General features: G+C 40.9%; 1 protein-coding gene across 3 annotated transcripts in view; it reads left to right on the top strand.

The window, feature by feature from the left end:
* Positions 1-23045, top strand: part of PID1 (phosphotyrosine interaction domain containing 1) — a 266629-nt gene that overhangs the window by 92168 nt on the left and 151416 nt on the right. The window contains exon 2 of one of the 3 annotated variants that reach the window (XM_059892963.1): positions 1484-1690. The exons of the other annotated variants lie outside the window; for them this stretch is intronic. The gene's annotated coding sequence lies outside the window, so the exon portion shown is untranslated. The remainder of the gene's footprint in view (positions 1-1483; positions 1691-23045) is intronic. 3 annotated transcript variants of the gene reach the window in all.

The raw sequence follows: 23045 nt of genomic DNA, 5'->3' as shown, positions 1-23045 counted from the left end.
GCAGTTCAAAGTATCTGCTTGTGGTTCACAGTCATGGGCTCCTTGCGAGACCAGCCAGCATGGATACGTGGGTTTTCCCAGCCATGTGCATCTCTGTGTATGCAGCCTTGACTTGAAAAGAAAGCTGGTATTTTACCAGAGTTGGTTTTCCAAGGGAATTTGATAAAGTGGTCATTAAAGGTGTATAGAAGGGAATTGTTATAATGAATGACCTTGAATATTAAGCTGTAAGGAGAACTGAGAAGACATGAGAAAGTGGATCAGGGGGGACAGGTGACAGATGAGTGGGTTGAACTTCCTGTCTAGTTGAAGATGCTGAGAGTCACAGATACTAATAAGAGATCATGGTCACAGACTTGGATGCTCAAAATGGAACTGTGGGCTGGTGGCCTTTAAGAACCTAAGATTTTAAATACATTTCCTAAAATCACCTATCCCTTGTCCTAGGGAGCCTCTTGTATTACTTTTAACTGTGGTGTTCAGTCTCCTTGCCCTAGGCAAATTTGGAGGGTTATTCATTTTCATTACAATAAGTAATCTGTTCATACAGCTGACACTTGCTCTATTTCTTGCCTTCATCAGTTAGGGAAGAAAATCTCTGGTAAAGTCTACAAAGAGAAATGAAGCAGAGTGTCATGTCTGAGCTGATCTATTGCAGTTCAATGGTTCAGGAATTCTAAATGCAAAATTAAGATGCTAAGGATATTGTAGTTTATGAATTGGAATCCTTTGATTATCCATGGAGCTGTTTTCCTCCGAGGAATATTTGGAGATAAGACATCAGTCTAAGTTCTTGGCTTCCCTGTCATCTTTTGTTATTTTATAATGTGATAGCAAATATGACTCCCAAAGGTATTTCCTGATGGGATCTTTGGTCTTGTTAGACCCTCCCATCAGGCTCTCATCGACTCCTCATGGACGGCAGAATCCAGTAGGTAGTCTTTCTTCACCTGCCACATATTTGCTTTTTGCAGCATCATCTTCTGTTCACCTTTTTGTACCACATATTCCAGTCAAACAAGACCATCTGCTAGTTTCTAAATACACAAGATTTCCTTTCTGCCTCTGGGTTTTTTCTCTTCCTTCCTTGGGTCTGTTGATATCTTATTTGCTCACTTGACTTTCAAGGCCCTGATCAGAGGATGCTTTTTTTACTGCAGCTTCCCTTGAGTCTTGTGATTCTCAGACATTAGTGCATGTCAGAATCACCTGGAGAAGTTGCTAGAAGGTAGATTACCTGGCCTCAGCCCCAGAGTTGGGGCACAGGAATCTGTGGTTCCAGTGAGTTCCCAAGTGAGGCAGATGCTTGGTCTGGAACGTATACTTTGAGAACCACCATGCCGAAGTCTTTTTTAGTTATGTTGACATTTTTTTTTTTTTCTACTAAAGCTTTCTTCTGTCACACTGCAAACATAATATTAGCACATAGTAACTCAACAGTGATTATTCGTCTAATGTCCTAATGTCTTTTCTATGCACACAGATTTTGCAGGTTGGAAAGACTGTGCTATGCTGAGTCGCTTCAGTTGTGTCTGACTCTTTGCAACCCTATGAGTCATAGCCCACCAGGCTCCTCTGTCCATGGGATTCTCCAGGCAAGAATACTAGAGTGGGTTGCCATTTCTTCCTCCAGGGGATCTTCCCCACCCAGGGATTGAACCCAAGTCTCTCACATCTTCTACATTGGCAGGTGGGTTCTTTATCACTAGCACCACTTAGAAGGATTACTCATTTCCAAAAAATTACTCATTTCCAATAAACCACGATGTTTACAGTACTCAAAATCATACTGAACATAGTTGAATCTTAGATGAGTCAACTGGCATCTCTGCTTCATTTGATGCTTTGCCTAAGGTGTATCCTTATAAATGTCAATCATAATTTTGTGGTACTCCAGAAAAAAAAATGCGATCATTTGAACTTTCTGTAGAAGCTGATAAAGCAGAGATTTCAATGAGGAAGCAGAGTTCAGATTTGGAACCTGTATACTAAGTGCATGTGGATGTAATTAATGTCATTTATTAGAACTACAGGAGGTTTAGCCAGACTCTTTGACCTGGCTCTTGTGTTTGACCTGGTGCAGATTTGGGCTTGTGCTAGGCGGAGAGATGGGCAGGGCAGGTTCTGTGAGAGGATGTCTTGAGGAGAAGAGGGACAAGGTGAGTCTAGGCAGTGTGGGCTCTTTCTGAGCAAAGGTCCTTGTGGTCAAGCAGGAGTCAGCCTGTTCTGTAGCTTTTGTGCTGCTCCATGCTAGGGCTAAGTCCAGGACAAACAAATGACCTCCGCACAGCTGCCTTTGCTGAAATCAGCTCACCAGACGGTGCTCTCATACAGCCAGATAAAATCTGGCATTTACTCTGTAGCTAGTGACCTTTGCTTTTAGGAGAGTTAAAAAAGCTGAGAATCTTGCATGATTGAGTTTTATAATAATGTTGCATTAAAGAGAAAATATCATTTTAATAGATTAGTAATGAGAAGGGATTGCTATCATCTGCACGTAAATGGTGTAGAAATTTAAGGGTGTCTTTGGCTTTCATCTGCTTTTTTTATTGGAGTATAATTGTTTTACCATGTTGTGTTGGTTTCTGCTGTTCAGTGAAGTGAATCAGCCATATGTGTCCATATATCTCCTCCCTCCTGGACCTCCTTCCCGCCCCTACCCCATTGCCACCCCTCTAGGTCATCACACAGCACTGAGCTGAGCTTCCTGTGCTTTACAGCAGGTTCGCACTAGCTATCTGGTTTACACATGACAGTGTATGTATGTCAGTACTAATCTTCCAATTCGTTCTGCCCCGCTTCGACCCTGTGTCCACACATCCCTTCTCTACGCTTGCTTCTCTATTCCTGTCCTCCAAATAGGTTCATCTGTATCATTTTTTTAGATTCTACACATATGTGTCTCTCCCAACTTACCTTTGGTGTTTCCTATTCATCACTCTATTGACTTTAAACTTAGAGTGAGAAGCTTTTTCCGCATGAGCTGTAAGATCAGCAGGGTGAGGAGCCCGAACTTCCGCTTATGTATTAGAAGAGATGGAAGTGAACGAGTTCTGTTGCTCAGGGCCCCACTGGGCTGATCGGAGCTCTGAGGGGTCCCACTTGGCAGGTTCTGTCTTTGAGGACCACCCGTTCTTTGGTCAGTCTTCCACTCCACTCCCTGCTTTGCTTTGGGTTGTGGGAAGCTTCAGCCTGGTGCTCCTTTCCCATGTGAACAGGGTGGGAACTCAGAGCCTTAGGCTGAGGACAGGCAGAATTGAGCTCAGGGCAAGAGTTACTGAAGGTCTTGGGACTAAATGGGAAGTGAATTTCACTCTTTCTTTCCAAACTTGTATAAGCCAGAGGGGTGAGTGTGTGAATGAGCCAGTGGTTAAAGAGATGACATGCAGTTTCCTTGGGCAGAGTTTTTGCATCTGACTTTTACAGATAGGGTCTGGCTTGGAGTTGGGGCCTTAGTCTGTGTAAAATGTAATTGAGCCTCACCATGCGTTGACTTGGCTCTTAGTGTGGTCAATGCACATGTCCTGCTGTTCCTCTCCCTACTGACTCATGCCCAATACACATAAATGGTTCCACTTCCCTTGCACATCCTTCTCTGATGCTGCCAGACCATAAGACATTCTTCCTTCTTCTGAATTTTTAAAGCATGTATAGCCTTGACCAGGGCTTCCCTGATGGCTCATATGGTAAAGAAACTTCCCACCAGGCAGGAGATGCAGGTTTGATCTCTGGGTCGGGAAAATCCCCTGGAGAAGAAAATGGCAACCTGCTCTAGTATTCTTGCCTGGTGGTGGTTTAGTCGTTAAGTTGTGTTTGACTCTTGCAACCCCATGGACTGTAACCCGCCAGGCTCCCCTGTCCGTAGGATTCTCCAGGCAAGAATACTGGAGTGGGTTGCCATTTCCATCTCCATTTTATTCTTGCCTGGGAAATCCCATAGACAGAGGAACCTGGAGGGCTACAGTCCCCATGAGGTCACAAAGAGTTGCACAGGACTGAGCAACTAAACAACAACAAATAATCTTGACCACATAGTTTGGTTTTATTTGAAACCAAAATGGTAAAGATTAATTTCAATTTGGGCTATTCAAAATGGCTTTGTAAGTGATAAAGTACATTTATTTGAGTATAATTAATAAACATATACACAAAATGAATGGGATATTTTCATCCTGGCCAGTTACAAAAGATGAACCATGGAGCTGAAGGCATGATTTCAAGGAGGATTTGAGTAGCTGAGAAAGATGGGTAGACAGTAGAAATTAAAGATGAGAAAACAGAATAATCAACAAAAGAATTACTACCTTTTTTCATTAAAAAATGAAATGAAGCACATATGCTAAAACCTTGATCAGTTCAGTTCAGTCGCTCAGTCATGTCTGACTCTTTGCTACCCCATGAATCGCAGCATGCCAGGCCTCACTGTCCATCACTAACTCCCAGAGTCTACCCAAACCCATGTCCATTGAGTTGGTGATGCCATCCAGCCATCTCATCCTCTGTCGTCCCCTTCTCCTCCTGCACCCAATCCTTCCCAGCATTAGGGTATTTTCCAATGAGTCAACTCTTCGCATGAGGTGGCCAAAGTATTGGAGTTTCAGCTTTAGCATCATTCCTTCCAATGAACACCCAGGACTGATCTCCTTTAGGATGGATTGGTTGAATCTCCTTGCAGTTCAAGGGACTCTCAAGAGTCTTCTCCAACACTACAGTTCAAAAGCATCAGTTCTTTGGCACTCAGCTTTCTTCACCATCCAACTCTCACATCCATATGTGACTACTGGAAAAACCATAGCCTTGACTAGATGGACCTTTGTTGGCAAAGTAATGTCTCTGCTTTTGAATATGCTATCTAGGTTGGTCATAACTTTCCTTCTAAGGAGTAAGTGTCTTTTAATTTCATGGCTGCAGTCACCATCTGCAGTGATTTTGGAGCCCCCCAAATAAAGTCTGACACTGTTTTCACTGTTTCCCCATCTATTTCCCATGAAGTGATGGGACCAGATGCCATGATCTTAGTTTTCTAAATGTTGAGCTTTAAGTCAACTTTTTCACTCTCCTCCTTCACTTTCACCAAGAGGCTTTTTAGTTCCTCTTCACTTTCTGCCATAAGGGTGGTGTCATCCGCATATCTGAGGTTATTGATATTTCTCCCGGCAATCTTGATTCCAGCTTGTGCTTCTTCCAGCCCAGCATTTTTCATGATGTACTCTGCGTATAAGTTAAATAAGCAGGGTGACAATATACAGCCTTGACGTACTCCTTTTCCTATTTGGAACCAGTCTGTTGTTCCACGTCCATGTCCAGTTTTAACTGTTGCTTCCTGACCTGCATACAGGTTTCTCAAGAGACAGGTCAGATGGTCTGGTATTCCCATCTCTTGAAGAATTTTCCACAGTTTATTGTGATCTACACAGTCAAAGACTTTGGCATAGTCAATAAAGCAGAAATAGATGTTCTTCTGGAACTCTCTTGCTTTTTCGATGATCCAGCAGATGTTGGCAATATGATCTCTGGTTCCTCTGCCTTTTCTAAAACCAGCTTGAACATCTGGAAGTTCATGGTTCACGAATTGCTGAAGCCTGGCTTGGAGAATTTTGAGCATTACTTTACTAGTGTGTGAGATATACTGCTGTTAATCAAGATGCTGTTTGAGATTATAGCTCACCAGTTTAGGCTGGATAAGAATTAATGACTGCTGGAAGGAGCAGGACACAGAAGATGGCCCTGTTGTGAGCAGCCACATGCCTGGCCTTCCCCACTGTGATGTTGTAGTCATTCTGCTGAGGTTAGAGCAAAGAAAAAAAAAAGCATTAGTCATTCAGTTGTGTCCAACTCTTTGCGACTCCATGGACTGTAACCTGTCAGGCTCCTCTGTCCATGGAATTCTCCAGGCAAGATTATTGGTGTGGGTCACCATTCCCTTCTCCAAAGGATCTTCCTAGCCCAGGGATCAAACCTGGGTCTTCTGCATTGAAGGCAGATGTTTTTTTTATCATCTGAGTCACCAGGGAAGCCCAAGGATAGAGAATCTGAGGGGGAAAATCACACCCATAAACTGAAGATCACCTTAAGTAGGAGAGGTTCTGCCTTTCTGCCTTGGCTTCTGAGAATATAAAAGCATACTAGTGGACAGATTTGATACACAGAACTGGTTGGAGAGTCTGATTCAATGGATGTGCAGTTTGAGAAAAAGAGAGAAGTTAGAATGCAGTCCTGGTCTCTGACTTTGACCCCTTTGTTGGTGGTGGGGCTGAGATGGGTACCCTGAAGAGAGGAGAAGTTTCCTGGAGGACCGTGGAGAAGACAAGTAGCCCAGTTTTGGGTGTTTTGACTTTGGCTACACGTAGGATAAATTATTGAACCTCTTCATTCCTTAGTTGTGAATTCTGAAAAGTGGATATAAGCATTTTCTAAGTCATTACACCTCAAATAACACCTGCAACACAGTTCAGTAAATGTCAGACAAGATGATGATCTAAGATGTCAGGGCTTTAATTGGGTAGTCATTTTCCCTGGCCTGTCTGATCAACATCTTTTCATACTAATCTTGTGTTTGTCAGAGGTCAACATTAGCAATCTGCAGAATTCACCCATCAGTAAATAGGTCTCATGGAAACAGGTCACTTGGTTTTTCAGACAGATGAAAAGAAGAGATGTTGAAATCAGTGAACTAGGGAAAGGAAAGTAATGTCATAAAGAATTAAGAGAATGAGAAAAACCAAAACCAAACCAAAATCAAAGGAAGGAAAGAAGAAGATAATTCTGGTAATGAATGTCAATAATTATCTATTGATTTGCATTGCAGTTATGGCTAACTTCCCAGCTCTCACTCTGAGTCAGGACCTGTGCCCTATGAAGCATTGGCACTATGCATGTCCCCATCTGCAGACGAGCAGCTTGCATCTTGGAAGGTTATGTGAACTCTCAGGTTCATATATCTAAGAAGAGGTGGGACCAGCATTCAAATTCAAGTGAACCTCACCGGTGCAGAAGTGAAGCTTCTTCAATGCATTCTTGACCTACTGGCACATTCTTCCTAGCTCACATTAAGTTATTTTACTTCCTTTTGCTAATAGGAAGAAAGCATATGAAAATACCTGTTTTACCAGAAAAATATTTAGGTATGTAAGGCTTCTACAGTTCCTCTCTCTTTTTCATGGTTGTGCATGATCAGTTGTGTCCAATCCATTGCGACTCCATGGACTGTAGCCCACCGGGCTCCTCTGTCCATGGGATTTCCCAGGTAAGAATACTGGAGTAGCTTGCCAGTTCCTTCTCCAGCAGATCTTCCCAATCAAGGGATTGAACCCCTATTTCTTGTGTCTCCTGCATTGGCAGATGGATTCTTTTACCACTGTACCACCTGGGAAGCCCCCTTTTCACAGTAGGGTTGAGTAAAACATTAGTTGGTGAAATACTGCATATAGACATCACCTTGCCAACAAAGGTCCATGTAGTCAAAGCTATTGTATTTCTAGTAATCATGTATGGATGTGAGAGTTGGACCATGAAGAAGGCTGTGCACTGAAGAATTGATGCTTTCAAATTGTAATGCTGATTAAGACTCTTGAGAGTTCCTTGGACTGCAAGGAGATAAACCAGTCAATCCTAAAGGAAATCAACCCTGAATATTCATTGGAAGGACTGATGCTGAAGCTGAAGCTCCAAATGCTTTGGCCACCTGATGCGAAGAGCTGACTCACTGGAAAAGACCCTGATGCTGGAAGAGACTGAAGGTAAAAGGAGAAGGGAGTGACAGAGGATGAGATAGTTAGATGGCATCACTGACTCAGTGGACATGAATTTGAGCAAACTCTGGGAGATGATTAAGGACAGGGAAACCTGGCATGCTGCAGTTCATTGGGTTGCAAAAAGTTGAACAAGACTGAGTGAGCAACAGATATAGACATCCTTCAAGGATTATTGGAGTCATCCATGGCTCATCTGTAGACTATATGTTATAAGAAAGATCTTGTGTCAGCATCATCAATATTATAAGTGTCAACTACAGTTTTTGAAACTTGCCAAAAAGTAGGCTTTTGAATTTGGGGACCTGCTTACCTAATAGAAATAAGATGTAGCACAAGGTGTATTGAAAATGTGTACTGAATCCAGGAACTAAAAAGCATATGTCCCTCAGTCAGAGTCTACTGAGCGTGTGACTATGAGCTAAGGGGAGCTCTGAGCCAAATGGAACCAATTAGTGTACCTTGGCTGTGGACCTAAGGGTGTTTACCAAGCCAGTTCACTGGTGGGAGTCAAGTTTCTTTATCCTTCTTGTTTATAATTTAATTTTCAAATTGTCCTTAAAAAAGGTTGTAGGAACTTTGGCCTGAAGTACAAAAGTCTAGATTTTTATGAGCAGGCTGAATGAAACTCAGAAAATGAGTTCTAAACTTGTATGCTAAATATGTACCTGCTTTGAATTTGTAGCTTTGATGGACATTATTTTTTGAAGTAAGTGCAGGGAGCTGTGTTATATTTGAGGGGCGTGATGGAAGGCAGTGAGCATGGGGTAGTAAAAGCCATCTTAAGCAATCACTGAATTTCTGTCTCCCCCTAAAAGTCCAGTTGGCATCAGCACGAGATTTTATGAGAGAAAAATCTTTCCCAACCTCACCTTTTGGCTGTGAAACATAGAAAGCCCAGTTGGATCTGTTTCTTGAGAGAGGAAATGGATGACATGTGTGTCATTTGTATCAGGCAATTGTGATACCATGATTATTCATGTTGGTCCTGTGAAAATACCTTTTCTAATAACTCTGAATCATAATATTGAATGTCCTGTGTTTAGTATTTGATTGAAGGTGATAAAAGGAGGCAATGATAAGAAATGGTCTTAATTGTTTTAGACCAAAAGGTTATTTAGGACCAGCAGCCCTCCTAGAGGGATTAGGGTACCAGGAGAGTGAGAGTGGATTGGGATCATTTATTTATTCCTTTCCTTCATCCCTCATTCTGTTGTCCTCCAGAATGAGGTTGGGAACAATTTGCCTGCCATGTGTAACTGAAAATATGTTCCACTTGATTCTGTCTGTTCTGAACTACTCTTTCAGAGCTGGTGGTTTATTTTCTTTATTACTTGAAAGTATGTATTGTCTTCCTGATTTTTGGAAATACAGTGATGTTGTTCACAGAGACTTGTGATGGTTTCTACTGACAAGCTAATCGACTCATAAACAAGAACAACCTTACTTAAAATAAAAAAAATTATATATTGACAAGTAAAGTACGACCTGTAACCGTATTAATGAGTCAGTCACTTAAGCTTATTTACGTAACTTGTTTACCCAGCGTTTGCTTGACTTTTTCAGTGTGCAGCCCAGTCAAAAGCAATGAACAAAAGCCTGGTTAAGATTGTGGTGGGGGCCTGTGCAGTGACTTTGATGTGGCATTTGGGAGCTTGGAGTAGTGTTTACCAGCACAGTGTTCCAGTTATGTGGTGGTGGTGGTGGTTTAGTCGCTCAGTTGTGTCCAACTCTTGCGACCCTATGGACTGTAGCCCACCAGGCTCCTCTGTCCATTGGATTCTCCAGGCAAGAATATTAGAGTGGGTTGCCATTTCTTTCTCCAGGGGATCTTCCCAACCCAGGGATTGAATCCTGGTCTCCTGCATTGCAGGCAGATTCTCTACTGACTGAGCTACCAGAGAAGCCCCAGTTCTGTGTTGCTATGTAATATATTATTTCCAAAATTAGCTGTGTAAAGCAATAGTAACCAATTATTTTGCTTACAAATCTGTGATTTAGGCATAGCTTTGTGGAGTCAGCTGAGGCAGGTCAACTAGGCTAAAGGATTCACTTCAAGATGGCTTATTCATGTGGCTGGCAAGTTGGTGCTAGTTGTTGGCTAGGAGCAGAGCTAGGTCATGCTGTTTCCTCTCTATGCGTTTCTCTCCTTGAGGCTGTTTGAGCTTCCTCAGAGCATTGTGGCTGGGTTCCAAGACCTACTGGTGAACAGGCAGCAGCTGGAAGCTGCCAATCTCTTAAAGGTTGAACTGGAAGGACATAGACCCTTCCTTTTGAGGTGAGAGGTGTTAAAGAATCTACAGCCATTTTTAATTTACCACAGACTACTTAGCTCTGGCTCCATAAGCTATGCATGTTCATACCTTTTGGCACTTCTCAAGGTGTTTCCCTACCTGTATTGTCCTCCCTTTCTTTTTATTTCATGTATTTTCAATGAGGGCCAAAATTGGTTCTAGAAATGGGGAAAAAACTTAGATATTTGTGATGGGAATATCTGTACCACAGAACATAAACAGATGCCCAGTATCCCTGTGCTACAAAATTTCATGGGAGTGAGAGAAGCCAGTAGAGAGATCAAAGTCTGAAAAGGACTCCTTAGGTGGGAAACTATATTTTTAAGTTTTTTTTTTTTTTTAAGTGAACCATTTTGACAGTCTTTATTGAATTTGTTACAGTATTGCTTCTGTTTTATGTTCTGGTTTTTTGGCTGTGAGGCATGTGGGATCTAAGCTCCCAGACCAGGGATCAAACCCACACCTCTTGCTTTGGAAGATAAAGTCTTAACCACTGGACTTCCAGGCAAGTCCCTAGGTGGGTGATTATGAAAACCTTTGAGAAACACAGCTTTACTTTCAGCCCAAATTTGTTATCCTCTCTTTTATGGAGCGTATCCTAACCCAATCCTAAAAAAACTTAATTATTCCCTTTTGATATACTTATAGACATTTTATTTGTGTGTTATGCATGTATTTAAGCTGGCTGTTTTTAAGCTTTTTCTCCCTTACCTAACTATGAACTTCTTCCATGCATATGATCATGTACCAGTAGAATGCCTGTAATGGTAAAGAATCCACCTGCCAGTGCAAGAGACTTGAATTCAATCTTTACGAGATCCTTGGAAGACCCGCTGGAGAAGGAAATGGCACCCCACTCCAGTGTTCTTGCCTGGAGAATCCCAGGGATGGGGAAGCCTGATGGGCTGCTGTCTATGGGGTCGCACAGAGTCGGACACGACTGAAGCGACTTAGCAGCAGCAGCAGCAGTGACTAAACAACAACAATCAGCATTTAGTGAATTAATAAAAATGGACTAAGGGGAAATTAGGTTTTATAATAGTTTGGATTCTTCCAGAAATAGACCCTGAGATTTAAGGGCATATAATCTTTGGAAAGTTCAGGAAACATTGTTGGGGAGCAGGGAGGTAGGGCAGGGATAAAGAGGAGGCAGTGAACTGTGCCATCAAGCCAGTTATCACGTGTGAGCTTAATCCTGCAGGAAAATTCTCAGAACTATTAAAAAAAAATAAACAAAAACTCCAAGCCTAAGACTAAACTGAAACAAAAAAGTACCTGCAATTCAGAGTTTAAATCACTTTTAAGGATGGGGATTTGGGGTATTTATACTCTAGCTTTCATCATTCATTGATTGCGGAATCTCAGGGATGCTCATCCACTGCTCTTGCTTCTTTGGCTTCAGGAAAAGCCCCCGGCAGGGAGAAGCAGGAACCCATGGGGGCATCATGGGGGCTCCCAGACATGGGAGGCCTGAGAGCTAAAGGTGTAGGCTGTCTTAGCACTTGGTGACTGAAACAGTAAAAAGAAAAGGGACAGATGATTTTGTTTGGAATGGAGGAACTCTTACTTTCTCAATGTCAATCTCCCTGGTTGAAGGGAATACAAGAAACATGCCTAACTCAACACTATGTACCCAGCAGAGTCTCTGATTCAGCAAATAGGATTAATGAATAAGTGGCTGAATAAACCAGCACCAGGTTTAAAAAGGTGTGTTCTTTATTGTGTCCCAGTTCCAGGGAGGTCAGAGCAGGTAAGGCATGAGGTGGTAATGAAAGCTGACAAATGTCAGGTGTGGTTTGCTTTCAAGGACTCTTAGAAAGCGGACTGACCACAGGGTAGAATTGCTTCTGGTGGTAGCTAGGGCTGCTTATAGAACCAGTGACATTATCATGACTATGTAGCTTAGACTCAAGATTCAAATCCACTGAACTCAGATAAGCCCAGTACAGGTCTTGCCCATTTTTTTTGTCTTGTCCTAAGGCATTTAGCATTATCTTTGGTTCTGGTGCCATGTAAGCAAGTACAGTAAGTCCACTGCATACAAGCAAGTTCCAAGAGCTCCAATTTGTTCGTAAGTCCAACAAACTTTGCCTAGGTACCCAGCTGTTTTTTACAATCAGCTATTTACTGCTGCTTTCATGCTGGCTTCCAGACAGCCTGGGCTTGAAATAAAGATGCTGTACTCAGTCTATACCGTACTTTAAAGTACACACAAGTATAATCACGTGTAGAGGATGCATGCACGTGACAGTGTACACCAGATACATGAACTAACTGACGTGATTGGACATTCGGACACATGTTTGCATCTTTGAAAGTTCCCAATCTGAAGGTTCACATAGAGGGGGACTCACTGTAACAGTGACTGGCAGCAGCTAGTGAAATATCTGTGTTCAGAGAAGCTTGGAACAATGGAGAGTCCAAATGCTAAGGACCTTCTCTGTCGGTTATGGGCCGAACTGTGTCCCTCATTCCCTCAGAAAAGACATGTGGAAGTCTTAATCCCCATTGCCTCAGAATGTGACCATATTTAGAAACAAGGTCTTTGCAGAGGTCATCCAGTTAAAATGTGGTCATTAGGATGGCACCTAATCCGATACGGTGTCCTTCCAAAAAAGGGAAATTTGGACTTGGAGACAGACATACCCAGCCACCAAAGAGATACAGCTTTGGCGATGCCTTGATTTGGGGCTCTTGACTCTAGAGTTGTTTGACAGTACATTTCTGTTGTTTCAAGTCACGATAGTTTTTGGTACTTTGTTATGGCAGCCCTACAGAAGTAGTATACTTTAGTATACTTTCTTTTCTTTTTTTTTTTAATAAAGACTTTCCTGAATAATAAAGACTCTCCCTCCCTCTCTTCTTCCTACCCTTTGCTTGCATTAAGTATGCTGCATTGATTGTTGACATTTGCCTGTGAATTCCCAGGGGTAAGGAAAGACATTCCATTCCCACACCATTTGGAGGACAGCAAAAAAACAAACAAAACAAACCCCGTCTTCAGTGTTTGGACCTGTTGGCTGTTACTCAGGGGGAAGTCACTTTCCTCATTGAAATGTTTTGCCATCTCTACCAGAACTGGGTGGAGATGAGCCTTTTGTGCTGCTGTCGTTTGGTGAGACTGGCCTGAGAGATGGCTGGGATCTCCTACATGTTGCTTCTCAAGGGGCTGAAGGCAAGGAGCCCTTCCTTCCTGAGGAAGTTTGTGTGATTTCGGTGACCCAAGTGTGGCCCCCAGTTATGGTCCCTGTGGCTGGGAGTTGTCAGCGTTCTCCACGTGAGGCTGGAGGTTGTCTGGTTGTGGACCTGAACCCGAGCTGATCGCTAGGGTGATCTTCAGAACATGGTAGTCTAGCTCATGGTAGTTGGTGGTGTGGAGTCAAGGAGTGGAAGGGAGTGAAGGGAGATGAGAACAGGCTGATTTGGTCATGTGTGTACTTTGATGGCTTTGTTTTTTAATTCTAGTTATGTTGTTTTTCTTACTCACTTAATCGTTCATTTATTCATTAAATAGTCATTTCATCACTGCTTTTTGTCAGGTGCTTTGCAAGAGATGAGGGTTACAAAGAAGAAGCAACCTTATAAATGTACTTACATTCTGGCATTATAGGTGGTATGATGAAAGTCCTATTGTACAATGTATGGTTCAGGCATAAAGCAGGTAGAGAGGTCAATTCTACCTGAGCTGGGAGGTAAGGGGTGTCCAAAAAGCCTCTGTAGAAGTGATGATAGTTGCAAGAATGGTCAACAAAATATTAGAGTTGCTGAAATATGAAACCATACGTATCTGAGCTGGAAAGGAATAGGGTGGGAGGAAAGGACCTTTGGAAATGATAGATAATGCTAACACACACTCCCTTGATGTGGATTAATTTTTAGTCTTAAAAAAAAACTCTGCTGAAGGTATCATGTTTAGCAAATGGATTCTCTATTCTCTGTAGATGACTCTGCAGCATGGTGCTCTCTCCTGCACCCTGATCAAAGCGAACTCTGGGCTTGCCAAAGCTCTGGCATGTCACCTTCCTGATGATTTGAAGCCTGGGAACAAAATTATTTTTAGTTTCCTTCCAACCTGCCGAGATAATGTTCAATCCAACAGCAACCAAAGCAACATTGTCCTGCAGAGGAACTTTGTCTAGCAAAAATGAAGTGAAAATAAAACCAAATGCATATGGACAAAAATGTGTGTGTGTTCAGAACATTTACCTGTCATGACCTGAGGAATGGGGTTCATGACACCAGAAAGCCAAGCATTTCAGATGGGAATGTGTGAGTGCCCCAGGGGCCACAGTCAGGGACTGAATGAAGTCCCTTGGTGGGGGAGTATGACAAACAGTTATTGGAATCTTAACTTATAACATTTGGTTTGGTTTCCAAATCTTAGGTTGTTTTGTCTGACTTCTTTTCATTCTTTTAAAAGCGTGTTTATGCTGTTTTGTTTTTATGCTCTGCTCTGTGCCCTCATTTGTTGCCTGGGAGGAAGATAAGCCCTCATGGATGTTTCTGGCTGTGCACTTGCTCTGGTCAGGTTTGTAAAGGCTGCCTTTTGTTTCCCCCACGTACATGTGTGTGTCAGAGTGATCTGAGAAGGCAGCCACTTGATCTCTGCCTCACCTGTGTAAGTTAATTACCAATAACTTACATTAGATGTTACTTAAGATTAATGCACATTGACTTTTCAAGTGGTAGAAAATATACAAATTAACTTAGAGAAAGGAAAGAGAAGGCAATTACATGCAATTCAGCAACCTAGAAATGGCTACTTAATACTTTTGTATATATGCTTCCAGATATTTAAAAGTGGTTGTCTATGGGACTTCCTTGGCGGTCCACTGGTCAGGACTCTGCACTTTCACTGCAGGAGTTGTGGGTTCGATTCCTGGTCAGGGAACTAAGATCCCACATACCGCATGATGTGACCAAAAAATTTAAAAAAAATTAATTAAAAATGATTTTCTAACTATAAACGGCAGAAAATGAGGGAAAAATAAAGATAATTTGTGTCATATATTTAGTGAAAATGAAAGTCACTCAGTCATGTCTTTCTGACCCCATGGAATGTAGCCCAACAGGATCCTCTGTCCATGGGATTCTCCAGGCAAGAATACTGGAGTAAGTTGCTGTTCCCTTCTCCAGGGGACCTTTCCAATCCAGGGATTGAACCCAGGTCTCCCGCATTGCAGGCAGATTCTTTACCATCTGAGCCACCAGGGAAGCCCATCATGTATTTAGGATCATGATTAAAGCTAGGAGTTTCTGATTCTAAAACCTTCCTTTTACTTTGTGCCTTATACTGTCTATTACAAAATTTAGGCTATTATGCAGTTCTGAAAGATGAATTGGTAGCTATCTTGTCAGCTCTGGACAGAAGGGCAGGGGTGCCGGGGTGCAGAACTGATCTGGAATGACATGCTGGGTTGAGAACTCAACTAGTCATCAGATGACTGGACTTCGAGGCTGGTTGTCTTTGAAGCCTGTAGCTCAGGGCGACCTTGGAGGAGTTACTTCACTTCCCTGGGCTTTGTTTTCTTCATCAGTGAAATCAGGGAGCTGATTTAGTTCATCTGGAAGGAATAATGTGTGTTGCTGGCTAGTTCCTCCCACAGAGTTTCTGGTTCATCTTCCTACATTTGTTTATGAGGGAGGATAGAACCAATATATCTGTAAGAAAAGGTGTCTGAGGAGGGAGATAGGAAACCAACAACAATTAGATAGTTTTTGGCATTGGTGAAACCATAAATATCAGAGCTGGAAATAAACAGGGAGGGAGGAAAGGACCTTTGGAAATGAGAGATAAACCTAATATGCACTTCATAACATTTGTGTGGCTTTCCAGGTGGCACAGTGGTAAAGAATCTGCATGCCAGTGCAGGAGACATAAGAGACACAGGTTGGATCTCTGAGTCGGGATAGTCCCCTGGAGAAGGGAATGACAACCCACTCCAGTATTCTTGCCTGGAGAATTTCATGGACAGAGGAGCCTGGCAGGCTACAGTCCATGGGATTAAAAAGAGTCAGACACTACTAAGCGACTGACACTTTCAGATTCATAGAAATGATGCTAGACAACAAGCAAATTCTAGCAATTTTTTAATACCAGTTCAAAATGGGTCTTAAAGCAGCAGAGACAGTTTGCAACATCAGCAATGCATTTGGCCCAGGAACTGCTAATGAATGTACAGCACTGGTGGCTCAAGAAGTTTTGCAAAGGAGGAGAGACTCTTGAAAATGAGGAACATAGTGGCTGGATATCAGAAGTTAACAACAACCAGTTGAGAGGGTCATCGAGGTTGATCCTCTTAGAGCTACACCAGAAGTTGTCGAAGATCTCAGTGTCAACCTTTCTACCGTCAGTTGGCATTTGAAGCAAATCGGAAAGGTGAAAAAACTCTATAAGTAGGTGCCTCATGAGCTGACCGCAAATCAAAAAAATCATTTTGAAGTGTAGTCTTCTCTTATTGTACGCAAAAACAACAAACTATTTTGTGATCAGATTATGATGTGTGATGAAAAAGTGAATTTTATACGGACAGCTGGTGATGACAAACTCAGTGTTTGGACCGAGAAGAAGCTCCAAAGCACTTACCAAAGCCAAACTTGCATCAAAAAAAGGGTCACGGTCACCTTTTGGTGGTCTGCTGCTGATCCCATCCACTATAGCTTTCTGACCTGCTTTGGAACTTCTTGAAAAATTAAAAAAAAAAAAACTCTGATTAGTATACTGCAGGCTCTAGAGAGAAAAGTGAAGAACACACAAGAATGTATGGGGAATTTCAGCAAAGAGAAACTGTAAGGAAGAATCAGATGGAATTGTTAAGGAAAACAAGGACAGGAACAAAAACAGCAGCACAGTGAGAGAGTTGAAGAGGGCCTTTAACGAGCTCATCAGTAGACTCAACACAGCCAGCAGAAGTATAAGGGAACATGAAGACAGGCTATCATCTTGACTATATTGATTTTCTGTGTTGTATTTCATTGATTTTTCCTCTCATCTTTATTATTTGTTTGTTTGTTTTACTCACTTTTGGGTTTCATTTATTCTTCCTTTTTTCTTTTCTCTTAAGGTTGAAGATGAATTTATTGAATAGAAAACTTTCTTTTGCATTTCTAATCTATTACTATTTCTATATTTCTAGTATGGGCATTTGTGCTATAAAATTTCTTTTAAGGACTATTTTAGTGGCATGCCAGAATTTTTGATATGTTATATTTTCATTTTCATTCAGTTCAAAATAATTTCTACTTGGCCTTTTGATTTATTCTTTAATCGATGGGTTATTTAGAAGTATAATATTTAGTTTCCATATATTTGGAAAATGTGCAGAGATTTTTCTGTTATTTCTTGGGATAACTTGAATTCTAAATTTGTGGAGTTTTTACTTTGTAGTTCAGAATTTTGTCTGCCTTGGTAAATGTTTCATGTACACTTGAATTACATTGATTTTTGGTGAAGTGGTTTATAATTATAAATTATGTCAGGTTTGTTGATGCTGTTATTGAAAATTTCTATATCTTTACAGGTTTTCTTTCTACTTATTCTATCAATTTTAGAGGGAGAGGTATTGAAATTACCAATCAGATTTGTGGTTTTTATCTATATTGAAATTACCAAACATATTTGTGTTTTATATGCTGGTGGTCTATGGTTTTTATTTGCTTCTTTATATTTAGAGTGAATTTCTTATAGGCAGCAATAGGGTTGGGTCTTGTTTTTATTTAATCTCACTATTTTATATATATATATATATATATATATATATATATATCTGTGCTGGGAAAGATTGAAGGCAGGAGGAAAAAGGGACGACTGAAGATGAGATGGTTGGATAGCATCACTGACTCGATGGACATGAGTTTGGGCAACTCCAGGAGTTGGTGTTGGACTTCCTGAAGCCTGGTGTGCTGTAGACCATGGGGTCACAAAGAATCAGACACGACTGAGTGAGTGAACTGAACTGCTATAGACTTAAAGGCCTAAAAGAAAACTCAGTAACCTGATGTTCCCTGAAAAGCAAGCCTGAAACAGGCAAAAATGAGAAAGTGGTTCAGCCAATTAGGTTGATGCATGGTCACCTGATGCAAAGAGCCAACTAATTGGAACAGTCCCTAATGCTGGGAAAGATTGAAGGCAAAAGGAGAAGGGGGCGGCAGAGGATGAGATAGTTGGATGGCATCACTGACTCGATGGACATGAGTTGCAGCACGTTCTGGGAGACAGTGGAGGACAGAGGAGCCTGGTGTGCTACAGTCCATGGGGTGGCAAAGAGCTGGAGAAGACTTAGTGACTGAACTAGCTATATCTTTTATTTGGAGTATTTAGAAGATTTTATGTAATTGTTTAATTTTAAACCTATCATGTTATTTGTTTTCTATTTGTCTTATCTTTTTTTTTGGTTAACTCTTTTCTCTATGCTTTCTTTTTATGATTTATCTTCTTTATTATTATATATAACTCTTTGGCTCTTTATTTTACTCATTGCTTCATGGTTTATAGTACATATATTTAACTTACCACAGATCAGATCAGTCGCTCAGTCGTGTCTGACTCTTTGTGACCCCATGAATCGCAGCACACTAGGCCTCCCTGTCCATCACCAACTCCCGGAGTTCACCCAGACTCACGTCCATCGAGTCAGTGATGCCATCCAACCATCTCATCCTCTGTTGTCCCCTGCTCCTCCTGCCCCCAATCCATCCCAGCATCAGGGTCTTTTCCAGTGAATCAACTCTTCGCATGAGGTGGCCAAAGTACTGGAGTTTCAGCTTTAGCATCATTCCTTCCAAAGAAATCCCAGGGCTGATCTCCTTCAGAATGGACTGGTTGGATCTCCTTGCAGTCCAAGGGACTCTCAAGAGTCTTCTCCAACACCAAAGTTCAAAAGCATCAATTCTTCAGTGCTCAGCCTTCTTCACAGTCCAACTCTCACATCCATACATGACCACAGGAAAAACCATAGCCTTGACTAGACGGGCCTCTGTTGGCAAAGTAATGTCTCTGCTTTTGAATATGCTATCTAGGTTGGTCATAACTTTCCTTCCAAGGAGTAAGTGTCTTTTAATTTCATGGCTGCAGTCACCATCTGTAGTGATTTTGGAGCCCAGAAAAATAAACTGTTTCCACTGTTTCCGCATCTATTTCCCATGAAGTGGTGGAACCAGATGCCATGATCTTCGTTTTCTGAATGTTGAGCTTTAAGCCAACTTTTTCACTCTCCACTTTCACTTTCATCAAGAGGCTTTTGAGTTCCTCTTCACTTTCTGCCATAAGGGTGGTGTCATCTGCATATCTGAGGTTATTGATATTTCTCCCGGCAATCTTGATTCCAGCTTGTGTTTCTTGCAGTCCAGCGTTTCTCATGATGTACACTGCATATAAGTTAAATAAACAGGGTGACAATATACAGCCTTGACGAACTCCTTTTCCTATTTGGAACCAGTCTGTTGTTCCATGTCCAGTTCTAACTGTTGCTTCCTGACCTGCATACAAGTTTCTCAAGAGGCAGATCAGGTGGTCTGGTATTCCCATCTCTTGAATAATTTTCCACAGTTTATTGTGATCCACACAGTCAAATGCTTTGGCATAGTCAATAAAGCAGAAATAGATGTTTTTCTGGAACTCTCTTGCTTTTTCTATGACCCAGTGGATGTTGGCAATTTGATCTCTGGTTCCTCTGCCTTTTCTAAAACCAGCTTGAACATCTGGAAGTTCACGGTTTACATATTGCTGAAGCCTGGCTTGGAGAATTTTGAGCATTACTTTACTAGTGTGTGAGATGAGTGCAATTGTGTGGTAGTTTGAGCATTCTTTGGCATTGCCTTTCTTTGGGATTGGAATGAAAACTGACCTTTTGCAGTCCTGTGGCCACTGCTGAGTTTTCCAAATTTGCTGGCATATTGAGTGCAGCACTTTCACAGCATCATCTTTCAGGATTTGGAATAGCTCAACTGGAATTCCTTTACCTCCACTAGCTTTGTTCCTAGTGATGCTTTCTAAGGCTCACTTGACTTCACATTCCAGGATGTCTGGCTCTAGGTCAGTGATCACACCATTGTGATTATCTGCGTCGTGAAGATCTTTTTTGTACAGTTCTTCTGTGTATTCTTGCCATCGCTTCTTAGTATCTTCTGCTTCTGTTAGGTCCATACCATTTCTGTCCTTTATCGAGCTCATCTTTGCATGAAATGTTCCTTGGGTATCTCTGATTTTCTTGAAGAGATCCCTAGTCTTTCCCATTCTCTTGTTTTCCTCTCTTTCTTTGCATTGATCTCTGAAGAAGGCTTTCTTATCTCTTCTTGCTATTCTTTGGAACTCTGCATTCAGATGCTTATATCTTTCCTTTTCTCCTTTGCTTTTCGCTTCTCTTCTTTTCACAGCTATTCATAAGGCCTCCCCAGACAGCCATTTTGCTTTTTTTGCATTTCTTTTCTATGGGAATAGTCTTGATCCCTGTCTCCTGTACAATGTCACAAACCTCATTCCATAGCTCATCAGGCACTCTATCTGTCAGATCTAGGCCCTTAAATCTATTTCTCACTTCCACTGTATAATCATAAGGGATTTGATTTAGGTCATACCTGAATGGTCTAGTGGTTTTCCCTACTTTCTTCAATTTAAGTCTGAATTTGACAATAAGGAGTTCATGGTCTGAGCCACAGTCAGCACCTGCTCTTGTTTTTGCTGACTGAATAGAGCTTCTCCATCTTTGGCTGCAAAGAATATAATCAATCTGATTTCGGTGTTGACCATCTGGTGATGTCCATGTATAGAGTCTTCTCTTGTGTTGTTGGAAGAGGGTGTTTGTTACCTTCAAATGATGTTAAACCATGTCATATGTACTGTTGGATCCTTAAAATAGTATACTTCCATTTTTACTTTTTCTGACCCTTGTACTAGTGTGGCAATACATCTTACTGTTATGTATGATGAAATCCCATTCCACCTTGCTATTATTTTAAATTAAATTGTTTAAAATATTATATACCTATTATATAATATAATGGATATATATAACAAATATGTTTATAATATTACATATTTAATTAAGTTATCAATTATCTTTGAATGAATTCTAAATTGTAAGAAAGAAACTTATTTTTCTGTATAGTTACCCTCTTCTGTGCATTCATTTCCTTTGATCTATAGTTTCATCTTTTCTTTTGCTTGACTTTTTTTAACATTTCTTATAGAAAAGGCTCACTGGCAATGAATAATTTGGATTTTTTATATCTTTATCTCCGCTTAACTTTTAGAATATTTAATATACAGTTTTAATGTCTTTATCTGATCACTATAACATCCGTGCCATTTTTGGTTTATTTTTATTAATTTATTTGTCTCTATTATGGGTTCTGTTTTCCTGCCTTTTTGTGTACCTGGTGATTTTTGTTTGGATATTAGACATTTTGAATTTTACCTTGTTGGTTGCTGGATATTTTTCTATTTCTATAAATATTTTTAGCTATTTTTCTGGAATTCAGTTAAATCACTCCGAAGTACTTTGACTGTTTTGGAGCATCTTTTAAAGATTTACGGTGGAATCAGAGTGGTATTTAGTCTAGTGCTGATTATTTCCTGCCACTGAAATTAGACATTGAGTACTCTACCTGCTGCCCTGTGACTCACACGTTTTTCCATTCATTGGTGGAAACAGACAATATTGCTAACTGTGTGAGCACCAGCTCGTTAATCTCTAGTTCTTTCCAGAGATTTATTTCCTTTCGTTACTTTCCTTTCATATATATTCTGAATAATACTTAACTATTTAAGGGGATGCTCTGCAGATTTCCAAAGTTATCTCTGTGTGAAGATTTTTCCTTTTTTTTTGTCTCCTTGAACTTGCATCTGTGTCAACTTATCAGGGACTCTGCTGGGCTCTGTTTTCCTCCTCCCTGCATGGCAGCCTGCAAACTCCCTAAAGGTAGTAAGCTGGACAATTGTATAATGTATCTCATTTGGTTCACATCTTTCAGGGATCACTGTCCTCCATAGCCAGATATCCAGTGTCTCACAAACTGTTGTTTCATATTTTTTCCTGGTTTATTCGGTTGTTTTTAGTGGCATAGACTATTTGATTCCTGTCGCTTGATTGTAAAAGAAGTAAAAATATTGTTCTTTAGCACTTTAATTGAATTTAGTGCACTAACATATTCATACCACCATATTTATGGTAATAACTTAGAGAAGAACAGATTTCTAAATGCTTATTCTTGTGTCATACTTATTATGTGGAATGACCAATTTTTTTTTTAGCTTTTTAAAGTTTTTTTTAATTGAAGGATAGTTGCTTTACAGAATTTTGTGGTTTTCTGTCATACATCAGCAAGAATCATCCATAGGTACACCCATGTCCCCTCCCTCCGGGACCTCCCTCCTATTTCTCTCCCTATCCCAGCCTTCTAGATTGTATTTCCATTTTACTCTCTCCATACATCTCACCCTCTTCCTCCTTTTCTCCTCCCTATGTCCATAAGTCTGTTCTCTACGCCTGTTTCTCCATTGCACCTTGAAAATTAATTCATCAGTACAATCTTTCTAGATTTCAAGGATTTGCATCAGTATACAATGTTTATATTTCTCTTTCTGACTTACTTCACTCTGTATGATAGGCTCTAGGTTTGTCCACCTCATTAAAACTGACTTAAATGTGTTCCTTTTTATGGCTGAGTAGCCTGATGGGCTGCCGTCTATGGTGTCGCACAGAGTCAGATACAACTGAAGCAACTTAGCAGCAGCAGCAGTATTACACTGTATGTACCACAGCTTCCTTATCCATTTATCTGTTGATGGACATCTAGGTTGCTGCCATGTTCTAGCTATTGTAAATAGTGCTACAATGAACACTGGGATATATGAGTCTTTTTCAATTTTGATTTCTTCAGGGTATATTCCTGGGAGTGGGCTTGTTGGGTGATATGATGATTTCATTCCTAGCTTTTTAATGAATCTCCTTATCGTCTTCCATAGTGGCTGTATCAATTTACATTCCCACCAGCAATCCTA

This window comes from Bos taurus, chromosome 2, assembly GCF_002263795.3.
Source record: "Bos taurus isolate L1 Dominette 01449 registration number 42190680 breed Hereford chromosome 2, ARS-UCD2.0, whole genome shotgun sequence".
Taxonomy (NCBI): Eukaryota; Metazoa; Chordata; class Mammalia; order Artiodactyla; family Bovidae; genus Bos; species Bos taurus.
Note: the sequence above shows the minus strand (reverse complement) of the source record. Positions and strands in the feature narration are given on the sequence as shown.